Source organism: Misgurnus anguillicaudatus, chromosome 16 (assembly GCF_027580225.2).
Source record: "Misgurnus anguillicaudatus chromosome 16, ASM2758022v2, whole genome shotgun sequence".
Lineage (NCBI taxonomy): Eukaryota > Metazoa > Chordata > Actinopteri > Cypriniformes > Cobitidae > Misgurnus > Misgurnus anguillicaudatus.
The window spans coordinates 7,642,624-7,655,467 of NC_073352.2; the positions used below are offsets into that span (position 1 = coordinate 7,642,624).

The following is a 12,844-nucleotide window of genomic DNA, read 5'->3' on the forward strand; positions in this document are numbered from 1 at the left end:
GCCTAAGTTTGATCTCATGTTACAACTAAAAAGTTTAAGTGAAGATATCATGCAGATAAAAGAGACAATTCAACAGCCCTTCTCTGTCCCTCAGCAGTGCTTTGCAGTAAGTAACAAGGAACCAGCAACGACAGCTTTCCCACTACATCAAGATTCCTCCCAGAGCTTCCAACAAATGTCAGGATGGACCCCACCTCAAGAGAATCAGACCTGGAGACCAGGGTCGGTTAACTACCAACAGCAGACAGGTCCATGTATGTCTTCACATCAGCTTTCACATAGTCAAACTCAGGTAGTAAGACAAAACGCACCTTTTCCACTTGCAAATTCAGTGCAGTCCTCCTCTGTTCCACAAGAAAGTCCTTTTCAGTCACAGCAACCATCAAACTTGCAGTGTGCAAATCTGGCAAAACAGTATGAAACATTAGCAGCTCACTATGGACAACCGCCTGTGTATCCTTTCCCTCAGCACCCTTCCATGTCAGTTAATTATGCAGCTCAGCTCTTAAGTGTGGCAGCTCCCCCGTATTATCCCCAGCAGTATAGAGTACTATCACAACAGTACCCTCAGCAGTTTCGTCAGCCTCGTCCTTCACGAACCAGACAGTGTTTCAACTGCCAGCAACAGAAAACAGAGGAACCTTGCACTGGTGTAAACCTGTGGCAGCGGCGAGCACTTCTCAGCAGGCTGTAAAAGTAAGCAGGCTGTAAAAGTAAAGGTGCCAGACCTCAGTCAGGAGCCCCGTTAAACAGGAGCGGGTTGCCCCCAAGGGACAGGGTGTGACCCGAGCGGGAGATATGTCCCAGAAACAGGAGAGATGTGGCGCAATCCAAAAGCTTGAGCCGGAAACCCAGTTAATCAACAGAATTTTAACTACTCCTTGCCAAGTTAACCGTCATTCTGCTGTAACATCGTTAGTGGGCAGACAGTGCCTGGTGACCTGCTATTTACAGGGACAAAAGACAGAAGCCTTATGGGACAAAGGCTCCCAAGTATGTATTATAGATGAGAAATGGAAAACAAAATATGCACCTGAACTGACACTGAGAAATATTTCTGAGGCAACAGAAGCACCCGATAGCCTACAACTGGTGGCAGCCAACGGAACAAACATGCCATACTGTGGATGGGTGGAAATTACCTTCAAGCTAGCATCTCCTGGGACCAGGGGAAGAGAGTTAATAATTCCTGTGCTTGTTCTGAAGGACCAAGAATTGTCCAGACCTATCATTGGATATAACGTCATAGAGCAGATTATGAAGCATCAAGAAGTGAATGGATTTCCTGATGGAACTGGTGTAAACCTGTATAGAACAGTTAAGAAAGCTTTCCCCAGCCTCAAGAAGAAGGAGGTACACACCTTTATCAGTTTAGTGTCTGCAGAGGACCCCAAAGAGTATGCAGTGAGAACGGTGAAGGAAACTGTGAACATCCCCAAGCTGTTATGAAGATTCAATGTCATGCAAAAGTGCCTTATGTGACACAGGATAGCGTCTTGCTGTTTGAACCTCATGTTGACCCACAACATTCTGATGGACTTGAACTCTTTGACACCCTTCTTATTATGAAAAAAGGTGCTCGCCCATCGGTTACCATCAGTGTGCAGAATAGAACAGACCATGACATCACACTTTTTGGCAGAACAGAACTAGGGACACTGCAACCCGTTAAATCTGTCCTACCTGTCACAACATCGCAGAGTGCAGCTACGGCCTCTGTCACTCAGGCCCCACAGGAAACAATTAGTGTTGATGACAACATGGATCCATGGGATCCCCCAGTTGACGTGAGCCATTTAACTCTGCCCCAACAACAACAAGTAAAGCAGATGCTGCGTGAGGAATGTCACGTTTTCTCAAAGTCAGACGATGACATTGGCTGTATCCCAAAATTGCAACTGAGTCTTACCTTAAATGATCACACTCCTGTTACTCGCACCTACACTTCAGTTTCTAAACCGCTATACCAGGAAATGAAAGACTACTTACATGATCTGATTGCCCAAGGATGGGTGCAGAAATCCCATTCTCCTTACTCATCCCCAATCGTCTGCGTCCGAAAAAAAGATGGGAGCCTCAGGTTGTGCGTCGACTATTGAGAGCTAAACAGCAAAACCGTTCCTGATCGCCAGCCAATTCCTAGAGTGCAGGATGTACTCAATGGACTAGGAGGCAATGCATGGTTCTCTCTATTAGATCAAGGAAAGGCCTATCATCAGGGCTTTATGTCCCCTGAGAGCAGACCCTTGACGGCATTCACTACACCGTGGAGCTTATATGAATGGTGCCGCATTCCGTTTGGCCTTATGAACGCGCCAGCCGCATTCCAACGGTTTATGGAGGAATGCCTGGAGGGACTACGGGACAAAATCTGCATACCCTACCTCGATGACATTCTTGTCTTCACTGAGTCATTTGATGAACATGTCGAGGCAGTGAGGAAAGTACTGCAAAGACTGAAATCCAGCGGAGTTAAGCTGAAACCGAGAAAATGTGAGCTTTTCAAGAAAGAGGTACGTTACCTGGGAAGGCTCGTCTCAGCTGAAGGTAGCCGCATGGACCCTGCAGATACCGTTGCTGTGACAGCACTGAAAGAAAAGACACCAAGCACTGTGGGAGAATTGCGTAAAGTACTGGGCCTGCTCAGCTATTACAGGCAGTATATAAAAGACTTCTCCCGGGTGGCCAACCCTCTGTATGACCTGTTAAAAGCCAAGGCTGATTCTAATGAGGACCAGAGGAAAGGGAAAAGTAAAAGGGAAACTCACAAGAAGAATCAGGCTGTGCCATCAAGTCAACCAATTGAGTGGACAAAACACCATCAGGAAGTACTTGAAAAGTTGATTGATCACCTGATCCAGCCTCCTGTGCTAGGATTTCCTGATTTCTCCCAACCATTTATTTTTCATACAGATGCCTCCAACCAGGGATTGGGAGCAGTCCTTTACCAGAATCAGAGTGGCAAGTTGAGAGTCATTGCCTATGGCTCTAGGACGTTAACGGTGGCAGAAAAGAACTATTACATGCACAGTGGGAAGTTGGAATTTTTAGCTTTAAAATGGGCTGTCACTGAAACATTTAGAGATTATCTCTATTATGCACCAACTTTTACTGTGTTTAGTGACAACAACCCACTAACCTATGTCCTGACTTCGGCCAAGCTAAACGCCACTGGATGTCGTTGGGTTGCGGAGCTTGCAGATTTTCACTTTGCCATCCGTTATCGTCCTGGTATAGAAAACATAGATGCAGACACACTGTCCAGAATGCCAGTAGATCTGGAAGAAACCATGGGAGAATACACAGAAGAACTTTCATCTGATGGTGTAGGAGCAATGATCCAAGCAGTGGAGATTCAAAATGATCAAGATGCACCCCTCGCTATAGCCTGCCAGAGTGCACCAGCAGGTGGGGAGGAAAGTGTGGAAACTCTCAAAGCCCTGTCAAAAGAGGAGATTAGACAAGCTCAGAGGGATGACAAAGAGATTGGTAAAATCATTGAACACCTACAGTCAGGATCCAAGCCTCTCCAGCAGTGGCGTTCAGACAGTTCAATACCCAGAAGTCTTTGGAGAGAATGGGATAAATTAAAGTTGGATGAACATGGTATTCTGTTTAGAAAAACATCTCAAAAGACCCAACTTGTATTACTGACTCAATTCAGACAGACTGTGTTACAGGAACTGCATGATGAGATGGGTCATCAGGGTCTTGACCGTACTACCAGTCTCATTAGGGATCGTTTTTTCTGGCCCTACATGCAAAAAGAAATTGAACATTATGTTCTCAGAACCTGCTCCTGTATAAAACAAAAAAAAAACATGTCGAGAGACGAGAGCACCACTTAAAAGCATCAAAACCACCTATCCATTTGAATTGGTGTCCATTGACTTCCTTCACTTGGACAAATGCACGTGAGGCTACGAATACATTTTAGTGATCGTTGACCACTTCACTCGAATTGCACAGGCATACGCCACCACCTCAAAATCAGCAAAAACAGTGGCTGACCGGTTATTCAATGATTTCGCCCTCAAGTTTGGTTTCCCCTCCAGAATTCACCATGATCAAGGGGGAGAATTCGAAAATCAGTTGTTCACTCAGCTCAGAAAGTATAGTGGCATTGCCGGCTCAAGGACCACCCCCTACCACCCCCAAGGGAATGGGCAGGTGGAAAGATTTAATCGGACTTTGCTACAAATGTTGAAAACCCTGAGTGAAAAACAAAAATCTAATTGGAAAGAAGCACTTAATAAGCTTATCTTCGCTTATAACTGTACCAAGTGTGAAGTGACTGGCTTTTCACCTTTCCACCTTCTGTTCGGCCGCTCTCCAAGGCTCCCCATCGACAGCCTTTTTGGACTCAACCCAGATAACTCCTCTGTAAGTCACAGTGAGTATATGGAACGGTGGACAAAAGAAATGAAAGAGGCTTGTGAAATAGCAAGAGAACATGCAAACAAGTGTGCTGAAAGGAACAAAAAGAACTATGACCTCAAAGTGAGATGCACAAACCTCAATCCAGGGAGTAGGGTTCTCTTGAAAAACTTGACTCCAAGGGGAGGGACGGGAAAACTGCGAAATTACTGGGAGAACGAGGTTCATGTTGTTCTACGACAAGTTGCTGAGGATGTACCAATTTATGAAGTAAAGCCTGAGCAGAGTAAAGGTCGATCACGAGTTCTCCACCGTAATCTTCTTCTTCCCTGTGATTACTTACCTCTGGATATCACGCCAACTCCAAGTACCCAATCAAAGCAAAAACATCAACTAAGAAAAAGCCAAACTCAACCTGTCCGGGGAAGAGAATGTGAATCAGAGTATGATAATGAAAGTGAAGAGGATGAGTACTACTTCCAAGTGGAACCATTTCAGATCAGACCACCAGCAAAAAAACAGAAATGTGTTATCACAACCATCAGTAACTTCTGAGCCTCGATCTAACTCTCCAGTGGTAGAACCAAGGCCACAATCTCTTCCAGCCGAGCTAGAAATCGATCTTCCAGAGTCGGCACCTGAAATAAGAAAAGAGCTTAATGAAAATGAACCAGCTGTTGACCTTATGCAACAAGACTTACCTGTTATGGAAGCAGCTGCAGCACCTGGGTCCAGAGACGGGACCTCTCAGGAGGAAAATGGGTACCAGTTAACCAGGAGAAATCGACGGCCACCTAAAAAGTTTACCTACGACAATCTTGGGTTCCCATCATGCTACAATGTGCAGATAACTGGCAACAACCACTACCCACGCTTTGCATCTAGTGGGATGATCGCTGTGACACCCTGGTCATCAACACCCCTTTGTTACCCCCAGCCCACATATGTGTGCTATTAACTTTGAATTGCACTACCACATACATTTCTCCCCTTTATTTGGTAACTGTATGGTCTGTGTTGAAGGCATGAAATGTCACTATACAGAACATTACACAGGGACTGTTTATAACTATAGTGAGAGACTATTGCAAAACAAAAACAATGGACTGTTATCAGATCTTGGAAAGTAATGGACTGTTGTGCAGTTTTAAAACTGTGGACACTTCAAATCATTCTGAGATTTTCCTTTTATTGACACGGTTTGAATAATTTTTCCTGTGAAGGACTCTTTGCCATATTTTATCTTGCTGACGCAAATGAATGGACTGTTTTTCCTTCCTAACAGAGACTTGTTGGTAGTTTGCAAATGATTCCCTATTTTTCTAGAACTACCTCATGGGACTATTTACAAACAAGTGCCTCATATATTGACAAATAAGGACTCTTGTAAAGTGAAATGAGCAATATCACAATGGGGAACATATGCTGAAAAAAGTGTGAATGTACATGTAACATGTAACGACCATGTTGTAATGTCTGATTTTGTAGACACCTGCTGGGTAAAGTTTAAAGAGGTTAAACACTGTGAATTGAGCATATCTGTGACTTAATAATTTGATGTCGGGACAACATCTTTTCATGGAGGGGAGAGTGTGATATATTGAATTTAAGTGATTGATTTTGAATGAGTTAACACTTATATGATGTTATTGAATAAGTTTACACAAGTGCTGTTTTTGAACAAGTTTACATTTTCTTGGTTTACATTCCCTTTAAATGTATTGAATATCAGTGATGATATTGAGTGTGATCTATTGAATTTAAGTGATTTATATTGAAAGAGTTTACATTTTATTTGTTTACATTCCCTTTAAATGCATTATAAAAAGTGTTACATTTTATTTTTCTTATATTCATAAATAGTGTTTATTTTCAATTTGTACTTCACATAAAAAGTGTTTAATTTAACGTATTTATTGGATTAATTATTCTCCTTTAACGTACCTGCGTGATGACCAATGTTCCCTCTAAGCTGCGCGCGTGCGCGGATGCGCAGGCCAGTCAAAGTGGCCGCGCAATAGATTTGTCAGACCGCGCACATTTTTCACACCGCACATAAACATTGATGCATTAGCTGTTGTAAAAGAATTAAGAGAGAGAGAAGGCGAGTGTTCTAGAAGCAGAAGAAACTTTCAACCAATCGCTGATCTTGCTACGGTGACAGACACTTTTATGAGCCAATGGTAGCAGCGCATTCAGTTCACCCAGGTGCCAGCACGAGCACAGAGTTAGAGCGAGTCAGATGAGCAGCTGCACGGGGCGATCTCACGAAACTAAAATATTTATTAAGAGGAAAAAGTGATTCAAAACAGTGATTTAAAACAAATGATTGGATTCCTGAAGTGATGCGATAACTTGGAAAAGCTGTCGCAAGAGTGAGGAGAGAGCAAAATATAGAGCTAGAACGGAGGCAGATGCAGAATCACAGAGCATCAAAACACTGCTAATGAACTTCTTCTTTTAAATAAGAAGTTAAAATTTACGCTTTGGTGAGTTATATTCTAAATGTTAACTTGACATTATGGCATAAGTGTTGCAAATTTGGCAGCAAACTATGAGTTTTATTAGTTTGTTTACATTGGCCGTTGGTATATAACAAACGAGCTGAAGCTATTTACATTTGAAAGTTAACTTAACAGTCAAGTAACGTAAATGTGATTAAAAAATAACATTTTAAGTGTCAATATGTTCAATAAGTGTTGAAACCCTGAGTTAGGTTGTTATTTGAAATGTTTACATGATGCTTATTGATAAATCTGTTGAATTGAAGATTAATTACTGCTCTGCTTTGTTCGAGCCCTGCTCCATCTTGGACTTGCGAGACAATTAACTATATACTGAAGGTGTATACAAAAAGGCGAGCCAACCAGAACTGTGCTTTGAAGTCATCAGAACTGGTAGGAGGATATTTTTCATTTTTGTTTCGGACAACTATTTGGACGTGAATTCGCTGAAACTTAATTTTCCGTATTTTCTTGGATTTTCTTCAAAGGACACTGACTTTGAACTGAACTATTTGAACTTTTTAAAGGAACAAACAATTGATTCATGAATTCAACCCAACTGAGTCATTTAAGTGAATCATGAATTTGGATTACAAACAAAATGAAACAGTGTTACTCTTTTACAAGTATTTTATTTATTTATTTATTTATTTATTTGCTCTGTGGTATAAGAGAACTGATTTTCAGCTTGAGTTGAACAGTTCAATCTGCTAAACCCAGGTAACTGGTAAATTCAAAGAGAGTGTTAATTACATGTATTGGGATTTATACACAGGCCCACATTGAACATTATACGTGTGTATACACTAAACCCTATTACACGCTACACTGTCATCTCTATGAATCTCCTTTAGTTAACGCAGGCTCGTGGTCATTTTCCGCAGGTCGTGTGGTTGCGAATTGCCCCACAGTACTAAAATGTGCGCTCAGAAAAAAAAGAATTTGCTCAGTGCTGAAAAAAATTAGAGGGAACATTGGTGATGACGTCATCGCACGCTTCAGTAGGGGATGCGCCCGCGATGCGCTTCATTCCGAGTAAATACAAAAGTAAACGAAGCCATCACTGCAGCGCTCTCGTTGTCATCTTTCCATAATTAATTCTTTACGGTACTTCTTACAGGTAGTTGCAAATTAATACACTTTTATGTGAAAATGAACACTATTTAATGAAATACGGATTGTTTGATTGTGTTGAAAACCGTGTATGTTACTATATTGAAAGTGTGTCATGAGTTAGCAGGCAAGAGCACATGTAATACGGGTACCTCGTGTTCAACGCGAGCGCCGCCATTTGCTATAAATAGTCGCAATATTGATGATGTTGTGTATATAAAAAAGTTGGTTATATTGTTTCAGGTGTGGGTTATGCATTATATGAAGTTTAATTAATCTTGGATGTGTGATTAATTTTATGAAACATGTGAGATATAACAGCTTTTAGAAATGACCATGTGGTTAAGATATCAGCTGTATGGATATTGTCCATTTAATTGTGTTACCTCAATTTAAGAGGAAATAGTAATGTTGTGCGTTTTTGATGCTTATGTGTACATTTCAGAATATTCAGCTTTTCTTGCAAAGAGCATGTAAAAAGAAGAAAGAGTTGTTTAAATTGTCTAATTATACTTTCTTCATCTTTCTATTGTAATGAAAAGTGTTAAAAGTCACTTATGTTTATATTTCTGGTCACTACAGTAAAAAGCAATGATACAAATATGTATTGATGCTGTAATATAATGCAGTTTTGTTGAAAAACAGTGAGATAAATGTGCATTGTGTAATGAATATAATTGAATATGATCAGGTTGTGTAATGTATGCGTTTTCATATTCATTCTGAGTAAATACAAAGTAAATGAAGCCATCACTGCAGCGCTCTCGTTGTCATCTTTCTATAATTAATTCTTTACGGTACTTCTTACAGGTACTACATCAACCCAGTTCATGCCAGATTTGTGCTGTGAATCTGAATTAAAAGTGAATTAAAGAACAGAAATGAAAAGAGGTGCGTGCTTGTCTTGCCATGTTATTAGTCTATAGGTTGCATTATAGTGGGCTCAGCTCTATTGTGTTTGGTATGTGAAGCATCATTTACCAGACTTTTACCAGATCATTTGTCTATGTTTATGATTGTGACAGTGATTGTTACTGTATTTTGCCATAAGTCTTCACTGTGCCTATTCAAAGCTCAAGGGCCAACACATAACTTCTAGATTTATAAGCAGCAATAAACTACATTTTAACATTTTATAATGCCAAGTCATACTTCTGTTATTTTGATGAAAGTAACTCAAAAGTAACGCAAAAGTAGTGTAACTCATTACAGTTCAGAGTAGGGCTGAACGAATTGACCTAAAATCAAAACCTCGGTTAATTTAACATTTGACATCGGTTACGATTAATGACCGATTATTACTATTTTTTGCCTCATAGTTCGCTGACAAGGTTTGTATTTTAAATATGCTCAGATATTAAAGGTGGGATATATTTTTCTATTGAAAGGGCATTTGTTGTTATCTTTGTGATTTTAAAAGAATTAAGTGAAGAGGAAAGTATTAGTTGTTAAGGTTATTTATTTAATATTTTGACTTCAACTGAAATCAAAGCACACATTGCTTGAAATGAAAACATTTTAGTTTACTCTATACTGCAAATTTCCTAAAGAAAAAGTAGAAAATAAATAACTAACTATTTTTTTTTAAGTCTAGTACCTCAGGGCTTCAGACTAACTTTTTTGTCATTAGGAGTACTGTTCACTCTGACTGAAAATTTAAGGATCACAAGCATAAAATTTAGAGCACAACTTAAATCAGCCTGCAATGCAATTATTCACATTTCCCCCCAAAATAACTGCATTACTGAAAAATACTAAATAAACTTGACCATATGCAGTTGCTGCACATGTTATTATGCACAATTGATTCAACTTTCAGAATAGGAACTTATGAACCAAAGATTCATACGACCCACATGCCTAATTCTAGCCATACACAATACGTTATATCCAGATAATGAGATGAGTGGCAGGGTAATACACATTGTATCCTTTACAGGTTTCTTGTCTTCTATTCAGTTTTCCTTAAAGGGAAACTTCACCCATTTGCATTAAGCTTTGTACCGTTAGAACCCCAGTCATGTTTTTGAATGGTCGTGCATCATTCCCTTAGTTTCTCCTGAGAGTGGAGAAATACTAATTTCAGTGAGGCACTTCCTTCTTTCAATGATGTAAAAATCGTCATTTTGCGTCATTGAAAGAAGGAAATCCTGTATCTCTATTGAGTGTGAAAGACTACAGACACTCATTCCTCATTTTTCCAAGGTGGGGGCTATGGGTGGGACCCACTCACGCTTCAGACCAATTACAGATCAGTGGGTGGGACTTACGAAAATATACGAACACAGACGGGAAAAAACGATCAGCCGCCATCTTTATGCTAAGCTAAGCTAAACAGAAGTTGTGGAGCGAGTCAGACTTCATGTTACAATAACAGTAGAAGTTAATCAATATAATATAGAAGAGGGTGATTTCGCAAGCGTGATGCTCTAATCCGCTGTTCATTGCACCTTTATGAGCCACAATACAGCAAAGAGCTCAGGCAGATGGAGGAACAGAAGCCCGAGGAGAAGCTGGAGCCTGGGCGTCGGCTGGGTAGAGGAGCCGGGGGAAGACACCGCAACCATCGGCCTCTGCTGCGTAGAGAAGCTTGCCTGTTCTCTCGCTGTGTGGCTTCTTTATAACATTTCTGCATCAGATAAGGATATGGACGTTCGTTTGGTGAAGGTTTCGAGACAAGAGAGCAACTTTGCCCGCATTTGGACATGTTTATTTCACATACGCGTTTGCTTCGGCTTTGACGAGCAAACGCGCTGCGGAGTATATGAGCTTGGACAGACTCGCGCTGTGTGCTTTCGGTTTAAGATTTCTGGATCAGATAAGGATATGAACGTTTGTTTTGTTAATGTTTCTGGTCGCGTGCTTATTTCAAACACGTGTTTCGGTTTACGAGCACAAGCTCCAAGAGCTGAGGCAGCGCGTATGTGGAGATATTATGCAGGGGACACGTTTGTGTGGAGGATGCATGGTAAAAACGGACGTCTGACTAAAGTGAGTGTTTCTTTTTTCTTTGTTATACTAATACTAAGGTGGCATTTATATACACAATAGCATATCTGAGCGGTGTTTTATATGTCTATTTGTGAGAGCAGTGAGGCTGATATTACACAGATTTAATTACAGTAAACAAGAGACAAAAAGAAAATTGGTAAAACTAAATAAACATTTAAAATGCATGCCCTTTTTTAACTAATTGAAAAGACATTTGTACTGCGGATCTGAAACCGCACGTTACTGTTTGAATAAGACTTTGCTACACACCAGGCCAGAGTGTTATTGTGTGTACCATAATGTAACATCACGTTTAAAAGTAAGTCATGATTGGTGTCTGTCAGACACAGTGGTGATGGCTATTTTCTTTGTTTTACTAACGTGGCATTTATGTACACAATATCATATCTGAGCCGTGTTCCGATTAATGGGAGTGGCTTGCAGTGCTGTGCATTGTGGTGCATAGTGGCAGTTGTAGTTTTTCATACAAATGTGCTCTAAAGTCACATTTTGTCTTTTCTCGGTCAAATAGGCACACAATTCTACATTTATGTTACATTTTGACTACAAATATGACTCACTTTCCATAAAGATTAATGTTCCTATCGGTGAAATGGCCCTTTAACTGGGCACTGCTATACAAGACCTTTACTCTCATCTATAATGTTTCTGGTGTTAATGTAGACTAGAAGTTCTCTCTCTCTCTCTCTCATCCTGCCATGTCTATTTAACATGCGCGGGCGCTCCAGCGTCTTCTCGCCGTTCTGAGTTATGTGTTTACGCTGGGCTGCGTAGACTTATCGGTAGATTCAACTGAGCGCAAGGTGACATAAAACTTTTACGCGTCATGCAAATTTGCGGTAAAAACCCGATCGCGCATTCCGTAGTTTTATCACGCGGCCCGCACACGCGCGACTACTTCATATTTCTTTGGCACTAAATGATCTGCTTAGTTAACACAGTGTTTGAGTTCTCCTCCATGTGTCTCTATGCAACTGACTGGACGGGGCGGAGCCACGTAACCTCACACGCCGTAGTTGTAAAGGGAAAGTATTAACAGGATTAAAAACCGAAATAACCGACATGATAAAATAGGGTCGGTTAACGTTTCTGAATTTCGGTTTCGGTTATTTTTCGATTAATCGTGCAGCCCTAGTCCAGAGACAGTAATATTGTAATATAACTAATTACTTTCAAATGACAGTAATTTGTAATATATAACTTATTACACTTTGGAAGTAACTTTCCCAACACTGATGGTAGTATATTAACAAAACATTAAAAATAGAAAAAGGAAGGATAGAGATTTCAAAATGATACAGTACAAGAAAATGTAAACCTTATGGAATTATAGACTTAGGAAAATTCAATAGGAAATGCTTTATAACAGGAAGCTTGAACGAATCAACTATAAAAAACCTAGATCTATCATGAAGACATCAAAGAGTCTAGCTTTAGTGTAAAAGTGAGAAGAGAAAGGATATTAGAAGAATATTATAATCAAATCATAGCAACATATACAATGAAAATATAGAATAAATGATGTACAGTAATACAATCAAAATGGATTATTAAGTTTACCAATAAGCAATGTTCCCTCTAAGCTGCGCGCAGGCCAGTCAAAGTGGCCGCGCAATAGATTTGTCAGACCACGCACATTTTTCAGACCGCACATAAACATTGATGCATTTGCTGTTGTAAAAGAATTAAGAGAGAGAGAAGGCGAGTGTTCTAGAAGCAGAAGAAACTTTCAACCAATCGCTGATCTTGCTACGGTGACAGACACTTTTATGAGCCAATGGTAGCAGCGCATTCAGTTCACCCAGGTGCCAGCACGAGCACAGAGTGAGAGCGAGTCA

The 12,844-nt window shown here is 40.4% G+C and overlaps 1 protein-coding gene and 2 long non-coding RNA genes across 7 annotated transcripts in view; 2 read left to right on the plus strand and 1 right to left on the minus strand.

Moving 5' to 3' along the window:
* LOC141350026 (uncharacterized) overlaps positions 1-12,844 on the plus strand; it is a 413,142-nt gene that overhangs the window by 247,637 nt on the left and 152,661 nt on the right. The gene's annotated exons all lie outside the window — the stretch shown is intronic.
* The window catches only part of LOC129422195 (NLR family CARD domain-containing protein 3-like), a 113,332-nt gene that overhangs the window by 28,553 nt on the left and 71,935 nt on the right, over positions 1-12,844 (minus strand). The window lies entirely within an intron of this gene.
* On the plus strand, positions 6,336-7,858 carry LOC129450153 (uncharacterized). 2 transcript variants are annotated; one of them, XR_012357901.1, is made up of 2 exons: positions 6,336-6,866; positions 7,148-7,858. It is a non-coding gene; the product is annotated as an uncharacterized lncRNA (long non-coding RNA). The 2 variants fall into 2 exon arrangements; XR_012357900.1 differs by having other exon boundaries at positions 7,175-7,858.